The sequence below is a fragment of the Gossypium hirsutum genome, chromosome D07, assembly GCF_007990345.1.
Source record: "Gossypium hirsutum isolate 1008001.06 chromosome D07, Gossypium_hirsutum_v2.1, whole genome shotgun sequence".
Lineage (NCBI taxonomy): Eukaryota > Viridiplantae > Streptophyta > Magnoliopsida > Malvales > Malvaceae > Gossypium > Gossypium hirsutum.
In genome coordinates, this window is record NC_053443.1 from 34,459,632 (window position 1) to 34,469,187 (window position 9,556).

Consider the following 9,556-nt stretch of genomic DNA (forward strand, 5'->3'; position numbering starts at 1 on the left):
CACGGATTTGATAAATCACTAATGCTGAGTCCCCGTACACCTTTAAAATTTTGATTTTCCATTCAATAGCTGCTCGAAGTCCCATGATGCAAGATTCATATTCCGCTATACTATTGGTACAGAATAAATTCAATTTGGTAGTGAGTGGGTAATGGTTCCTTTTCGGTGACACTAAGATTGCTCCTATCCCGTGCCCCAATGCGTTCGATGCACTGTTAAAGCTCATTTTCCATGGCTGATCTTTTGAAGGCTCACATTCTTTTCTGGAAATGCACATCAAGTCTTCATCCGGGAAATCAAATCTCAAAGGCCTGTATTCTTCCATTGCTCGACTTACCAAAAATTCAGCTATCGAGCTTCCCTTTATCAACTTTTGGCTCACATACGTGATGTCATACTCAGACAATAGGATCTACCATCATGCCATTCTCCCTGAGAGTGCAGGTGATTCCATCATGTACTTTATTGGGTCCAGCTTTGAAATTAGCCATGTCGTATGATGCAACATGTATTGTCTAAGCCTTCAAACTACCCAAACCAATACGCAATGGAATTTTTCAATTGACGTGTGCTTTGCCTCATACTCAGTGAACTTTTTAATGAGGTAGTAAATCTCTTTTTCTCTTTTCCTTGACTAATCATGTTACCCCAGTATGCAACCCATTGAGTTTTTGAACACGGTCAGATACAATATTAATGGTGGTACTAGCACCGGGGGACTAGACAAATATTGTTTTATTTTGTCAAAGGCCACTGGGCACTCCTCATTCCATTCTCCCGGGTTATGTTTTCGAAGGAGTCGAGAAATTGGATCACACTGGTTGGTAAGTTGAGCAATGAATCGAGCGATGTAATTCAACCTTCCTAAAAATCCTCTGACTTCTTTTTGTGTGCGTGGAGGTGGCATTATACTTATCTTGAGTGTCATTGGAAACACGAAAATTTATGTGTTTTTACATGCCCTTTTTAACTTAAAATCATGCTATTTCGGTTAAACTCTTGTCGAAAAATAATTAAATATTATAAAATAATTAAATTATGTTAAAATATGAACATGATGAATTTTAATTAATTTTATAGTTATTTTTTTATTAATTTTGACTATTTTCGACAGATTCGCACAATGGGCGAAAATTGGCTCGACAGACAATGCTCGAAGAATAAAATCGAGAAGCAATTTGAAGCATCGAGGCAAATTTATTTCTAGCCTAAGATGGTCAAAAAATGTGTGTTAATTCATAATATAATTAATTTTAATTTATTCCAAATTTAAATTGGGCTAAATAAATTATTATTAATTAATTATGGAAAAAAAAGGGTCTAATTGAACCGCATTGGTTGAACCGAATCTAGTGAACTGAACCAGCCACCAATTGGGCTGCCCAAAACCGTCCATATGCTAACCCAAATCAGCATTTTAGCTGACTAAATAAGCTTGCAAAGAAGCCCTTGAAGAACTTTCAACTTTGCATTCAAACCCCTCTAAAAAATGTGGCTTTACGGATTTGCCTCAGGCTATTTTTAGCAAAGTTGAATCTCTCAACTTTGCAATGTGTGTGGCCAGCCAAGGGGGGTCTCTTTGGCTGATGGAATTTTCTATTTTTAGTAGCTACAATCAGCTATAAAAGCCACCCCTAGCTGATCATTCAAATCATCCCTCACACTCTCATTTTCTTTTCTCCTCTCTCACTTTCTCTCAACTTTTCCTTCCCATTTTCCTTTTTGTTCAAGTGTCGATTTCTTCTCTTGGGAAAGAGGTCCTCATCAGCCATTTTTGAGCAGCAATTTAAGTGTCCATAAGCCACCTTGATAGATGAGGACAACGGAGAATGAAGAACTGAGAGATCAGTCAAGCCATGGAGAAACACCAGATTTGCTTTTGTTCCCTATCTCTTTAAATTTTGTTGTTGTTCTGACAAACATGTTTATGAATATTTGTGCTATTGAAATGGTTATTTTAATCAATCTAGCTTGAATTTAATCTGTGTTGGGATGATTATATTTTGCCTTCTTGAATTATTGAAATTGTGTTTGTGTTGTTATAGGCCTTGGTAAGATGCTTGATTAAGTAAAATCATGCCTAAGTTATTCTTGCAATATTAATCGTTAGATAACTAATGAATTAATTATTAAATCGTATTGAAATTGTAATTAGTCGACACAATACTTAATCAGTTCATGTTTAATCATCTAGAGTAGCTGAGGGTTAGATTAGCAACAGTATCTGACGATACATTTGCTTTGCATAACTTGCAAGATTATTGTGATTAAACTGTTTCAAGGTAAGGATACTTTGTTACCTCACATAGTCTTTTATGTGCTTATTAAATTGAGTTAATTGTTTGAATTGACATAGGCATATGTACAAGAGATTATTTCGGTTTAATAATTATGTATGTGCAACAACATATTTGCCCATTAAGATTGGTGTAATTGGTTGAATTGACATAGGGATATAGTCAAAAGATGAATGAATTTTGGTAGGTGAGTATGTTCATAAGTTAGCAAATTACCGAGTTGTCGTGAACTTATTCGTAACAATATAAACATGAGTTTAATAATTCTAAGTTGAGTAATGTAATTAATCTAACACAATTATGCCATCTTGATTAAAATCGTATTTTGAAGTCGTGCATTTGAGATTTATTTATTTAGTTTAATTAGTTTAAAATCTTATTTTTTAATCACCCTCTTCAACACAAAATATTTTTCTTCACTAAAGTGTTTTAAATAGCATTAATAAATAATTCTTTTCACAGTCCCTGTGGGTACGATAACTTGACATTTACTTGTCACTTTATTACTTGTTACGATTGTGTACACTTGCACATTTTTGTCGTTTCCGTCATGATCATCAATTTTCAACCTGACTATTTCTATAGGGTCGTCCAGATCTGGTACAATTGGATCTGCAGGATTAGCCCCCGGGTTCGATACGAATATCCCTTGCCCTAGATGAGCAGGTGTTGTAGGACGTTGCTCCAGGACTGTAGGTTCCCCTTGGGGATATCCTCTTTGCATTGTATAGGCGTGAGGTGGAGTGAATCCTGGGGGATAGAGTGGATCCTGATCATTATTAGCTCTTGAATGAGGCTTCATAATATCAGGTCTCTGCATGGGTCTCTTTCCTTTGACCAAAGCTGTCATCATCTCCATCATTTTGGCCATTTGATCCCTTTGCTTGAGCGATTCTTCTCGAGATCTTACAATCAAATCTCTCGCCTCTTGCTGTGACTGGCCAACTACTCTTGCAACTCTCTTTGGGTCCTTTCCAGCCTTTCAATTCTTTTGTTGAGTTCAGCATCCATAGCTCTAGCTCTTAGAAGCGTCCTATAAGAATGACGTGATTCTAGACTTGTAGTATTGCAACTGTAGATTATACGGTTTTAGCCTTAGTGAATGATTAGGGTGATATGTACATGCAATGAATGAATGAATGAATGACCAATGAATGTTAGTCATGCATATGCAAAAAATTGGTGTTGATTTCAAGATAGCCCCATACTTAGGTGTTTTATTAATCAAAAGAGTCCATTACAAAACATTTTGCCATCTCTGATTTAACAGTTACACAAAATTTCTAGCCACATCGCCTTGTTTCCTTACATGTTCTAAGAACTCCAGTATGCTCGATTTTTGACTTGGAGGGAATTGGCAACTGAGGGCTTCTGCTTCATTCGATAATTGCACTATTTGCACAGCTGCCTTGCAAATTTCGTTGACCAAACTGTCGATATGCATATCCTTTTCTTGGAGAGCTATTTCGTAGGCATGAATGTTCCTATCATGCTGATCGTTCTTCTCTTCATTGACCAAATATTGCTGATGAGCTTGCGGCGTATTTTATAAATCTCGTATCTTTCTTTTTAGCTCTTGACGTTTAGACTGACTAGTCATTAATTTTGCGAACACGGTTTTGAACTTAGCATTCTTCTTTCTTAACTCTATCATAGCACGTGCAGCTTTTCCCTCTTCTTTTTTCGCTTTCCCTCTCTAGAACTCCATCCCACCTTTGATGTTGCTTATTTCTTCCTTCCATTCTGCCGATGATTTGCCCAGTCCACTATTCTTTATGGTGCCTTTTAATTTCTTATTTTCCAAATGAAGATCCCTTAAGTCCTTTCTCGTGATCTCAGCTTTTTTCTAGACTTTCTCGGTTTTGGATTTTTCAATTTGAACATCGATATTTAGCTGGTAGTTTTCTTCTTGAGGAGAACTAATATCTCGTAACAGCTTGGCTTTTTCACGTTCAAGTTCATGTCTTGCCATTTCTAGCTCGGACGACATCTCTTCTGAGAAAGGATTCTGGAAAGTATAATTAGTAGGCGAGGTTAGTTGACTCTTTACTCGTTGTTGTCTCCATATGTCATAATCTAGAGTGATAGTATCAGCATAGAGAGCTAACTCCATTAGGCAGATTTCCCTCCAACAATTTGCAGTATCTCAGACCTTTTTCATATAACCCTCACCCGTAAAGGTAAATTCAGATTATGCCAATCCACCAGCAGCTGGTATGAATTGTCGCGAAGAAAACTGTCTTTAAACCATCAATGGAGCCTATCCAACTCCACCCCATAATCCTAGCAAAGGCACTCAATCTTGGTTTCCACACTTGTATAACAGAATAGAAGGGCGGATCCAAGGTGCTCTCTAAGTTATATATTCGGCACGGAGGTTCTAAAAAATCGAAACCCAGTGTTGTTTAGTGACATCCTTTGACCAATCCTTTTCAAGGTATGCTTCCAATGGAGCGAATGTCTTTAAAAACATATGGAAAGTTGTGCGCTCTACTTTCCAAAAGTGGCTAAAAATCCAAGCATTAAGTAACTGAATGCATCCGATAAAACGCCAATCCCCTTTCCTCCTAGAACTACTCAGAGATCTAAAAGTCTTGGCCAAGATAGTTGGGACGGGGTTGATTCCTTGTCTCAACTTTTCGAAGAAATCCACTATCGCAACTTTAATATGCCCGAGAACATTTGGGAAGATGATCAGCTCGTAAATAGCCAAAGCAAACAGATCTATCCTCATCAAGATATCCAGATGATTTTGAACTAAATTTCGAAGAGAAAACCACAGAACACAACTGACTTCATTCTTCTTCTTTATTTGTTTTTCAGCCCATGTATCAGTCATCCCTGTCAACTTCATTAGCTTTTTCTTAAAGGTCATCAGTTTAGGCTCATTCACGTATATCTTGTTGAGTTGTACGTTGTTGATGCGAAGTAGATCAGAATACTCCTCTATGGTAGGAGTCATGTCCTCCTGATTGAAAGTGAAACACTAGTAGGCTGGGTCCCAAAATCGAACCATGGCCTGGATCAACTGCTCATCCATATTGATTGCTATCAAGTGAGCTATATCCCCGTACTTCTCAATGAAGACGCCCCTAGTGCCTGAGTCTCATTATTTCCATATCTTAGTCAAGTCTTCAACGTTATTCTAACGAGTATTCGAAGTCACATGCCCGGGAAGATCGAAAATATGTCCTTCCTTTAAACTGTCCCATTTTACTTTCTGGGTCCTCAAAGACCAGTCTCGAACTACGACATTTTTCTCGGTTACTTGCGTTATTGACTCCTCCATCAGAAACCCTTTTTTGGCAACCAATCTCTAATCAACACCTTCCTAATAGGATGCCTATGATGCATGATGAGAAATAAAATGAAGACAAATAACCTTGGTTAGTAATCACAAAAAATATAAACAGAGGAAAAACCATGATAAATCTAATAAATTAAGTTATTTAATCATGCATTTTTGGAGAAACTGACCCACATTTTTACCTAAAAATGTTTTTTGAAGTAAACCTACTCCACCTATTTACTAGATAATCTATCTGATTCAACTTCATTAAACAGATCAAATTCTCTTACAAAAACAAGTGCAAATATGATAAAAAGTAAGAGGCGTTTCTCCCATGTGCTTATTTGGTGACTATTCAACGAACGGAGGTTCGGCATAGCTCTAATTGGGTGGCTCGTAAGGTTCATTATATGTGGTTTCAGTTCTAGAAAGGTACTCGAATTGTCCATACTGTTGCCTACTAAGGCTAGTACGAAGCGCCTCGGTCATCACCCATCACAGGCTCGCGAGCTCAATTCGAGGGATTACATTTACTTGTGCCTATGCGGAGGGACAAGTTAACTCACGAAAGCATAAGTCCTATGAAACCCAGAAGCATTTCACTAGCCTGTGCGGAGGGACGAGTTAACTCACGAAGACGTAGAGTTTGACTTCCACTTAAACGGACAGAGCTTAGGTAGAGGGCTCATATTATGCAAAAATGCAAGCGCACGGTGTGTGGGGAGAAAATCACAAACCTTTTTGTTTTTGTTTTTACTAAAAGCTAAAATAGTAAAATTTAGAGCTGGAAAAAAATAGAAATATAGAACAAGTTAGAAAAATATTTACAACATGATGCAGATGCATGACTTTTCAAAAACAAAATTCAAGGATCACGATTAAATATTAATTTGAACAAGGAATTTTAAAATTTTGACAACACGTGTTTAACATCAGTCTCGACTCTCAAAAATAAGTCCCCAGCGGAGTCGCCATCTGTTGCGACCTAAAATTTGCACGGGTGCTATTCGAGGCGATTATTGAAAATTTGAAAATAGAGTCTCAATTTTATTTTATTTTTAAAAAGAGAGGAGTCGCCACTGATCCTTTTTTTAGGTATGATCGAACACCTACTAAATTCTCTTTTTAGAAGAAAAATTATTTTTAAAAATTTCTAAAAAAAAGTCAATTTTAGGTCTATGTCAAAATCCAAAGAAAATTAGGGTTCGGGAGTCAGTTACGCACGAGGAAGGTATTAGCTATTGGAATGCCGATACCCCCATGGCGCAGCAAAAAATAATAAAAAATAATTTCAGCAATCCAACCCATGGATCCATGTGCGAGGAACGAATCGGGGTAAAATAATGGTTTCGAAATTACCATAATTTCAATTTGAGTAGACAGCGATGCCTCGGCAATGAGAATTCTGATCTACTATCGAACCAAGCCGCAACCTTTTATGATTCTGACCTCTATGTAATCCACCCAGTTTGACAATGAATGGAAGAAATCTCCAAAACTATTTTTGGAGAATTCTTTTCTTGACGGCTGCTAGACCTCACAAGCAAAGTTTACTTTTTAGGTTTTTTTTTAAAAAAAAACTCTAACACTCTCACCCTTTTATAATTGGTATATATATATAATGAATCATAATTCATAAAATTTTTATCCGAACATAATAAAAATAAATCAATATAATAATGTTTTTAACCGAAAATTATAATTACATTAATTATAACAAGGATTTCAGTAAACTATATTGATTTAAATTTATATACGAACCAAATTCATATATTAATAGAACTATGTTCTCATTATGTGTACAACGTCCTTGTACATATAATATGTTCGATATTTGATTGCCCAATTAAATTAATTCTATAATTAATTTAATTCATATGACAACCAAACACAATACCAACTATGTTTTATTCCGTTCATTTCAACCATAGGGTGTGACCCTGTAGGTTCTTGTAACGTTAGCAGTAATACTAGAACGATTCTAATGTTACAAACAATGAGTGGCGTCTAGCAATGCATCATTGCTACCTAAGTTACAAGAAGTCATGATTCGACATAACATTTTTTGTGATTAACCTTTCATGCATTAATCCTTAAGTCCTTTATCTCTGGAATGGACACAAGTTATGGAATAGTCATACTTGCATAGTCCATCCCATGTTCCTTGGTATCTTGAGTAGACTATGATATATAAATAAGTATGACATCTCATATCAACTTATTTGAGCATGGCCATGCATTTCTAGTCTCACTCAATCAAGTGGCCTAAGATATTACTCCCATTATGTAGAAGGGACTTATCCTATATTGATCAACCATATCCCTCTACATAGGTTGTGGTATATACAACATTAGCTTTTATAGAACAACCAATTACGGTGTACGTTTGACTGTATCAAAATATACAACTCACGATATTGGGATAATGATGATCTCAAGTCTGAGGATCATATACATATTAATCACTATGAGTAATGTTGTGACAATTACATAATAAACCAAGAAACATACTCATAGCGAGTCAGTCCAATATGTTGTTCTCTAACACACATATTCATGCATTGATTTTGACACTCCATATCAATGACAACTCTTTATCATCAATCAACTACATGTTAGTCTTAATGCATTGTTGTTGTCCTAGTCAACAATAATACTTGACAAAGGATCTTTTAAGAATAATCATATTATTCTCAGGACATTATTATAAAACAATTTATTTATACACACAGAAAAGAAACTGAAATAATAATGGCAACGCCTTATATTAATAAACATGGTAAATCAAATATGTTATTACGACCATCTCATGATTGATCTTTGTGCATACTCTTACATTAGCACCCTCACGACGCCTAAAATTGGTATTTCGTTAAACACGTGTTGTCTTAATTTTCAAAAATACGAGTTCAATTTAATATTTAATTGTGACCCAATTGAAAAACGAGAATTGTGATGAATTAAATTTTATTGTTTTATATATTTTTTAAAATTAAATTTTGATGATTTCCAAGTAAAAAATAAATATATTTTTTATTTTTTTTGAGAAAATTCTGAAATTTTCAATTTTTAGAAGGGCGTTCCATATTTAACAAAAATCACTGATGTCCACCCAACATAGCAATGATATCAATGACTTGATGCTAAATCGGTTCATTGTCTAATATTAAAAATTATTTAAATTTAAAATTGTAAATAAAATAAACATAATAATATTTCAAAAAAAAATTAAAAAAATGCCAATAATATTAAAAACGATATGTCATCAAAATTGATGGACTAAATTAAAAGTGAGTAAAAAGAAATTACCGAAAGCCCAAAATTATGGGCTTGATCTTATGTCGAACGGGCCTTCTTCCCCCTCTTTTTTTTCTTCTTTTTTTTTCTTTTTGGGCTGCCTACTGTTGGGCCTTTTCTTTTTTTCTTTCTTCTTTTGTTTTTGGGTCACCTGTTGTTGGGCTTGGGTTACTGGGCCTGTCACTATTGGGCCTGCTAGCCTGCCGAGAGCTGGGCGTTGGTGAGTTGGGACTTGGGCCTACTGGGCGCTGGCCTGCTGAGTGGTGCGGGCCGGGTTGGTTCAGATCCGACCAATCCTTTTTATAGTTATTTTTTTCTTTCTTTTTCTTTCTCTTTTTTTTTGGGGCTTCCTCAGGTTGGGCTGCTGCTAGATGGGTTGCTGCTGTTGGGCCAGAGTGCTGGGTTGCTACTGTTAGGCCAGGAGTGGACCGGCCTGCTGGGTGCTGTTGGGTTGCTGGTAGCACGGGTTGAGTCTGAGTCGGATAGCACAGGTCAGGTCGAGCCAACCCGACTGTTATATTTTCTATTTTTTATTTTTTATTTTTATTTTCTTTCTTTCTTTATTTTTCTTTTTTCTTTCTTCTTTTTCCTTTCTTTCTTTTTTCTTTCTTCTTTTTCCTTTCTTTCTTTTTTCTTCTTCTCAAACCCTAGCCTCTTTGGCCGTCGCCGGATG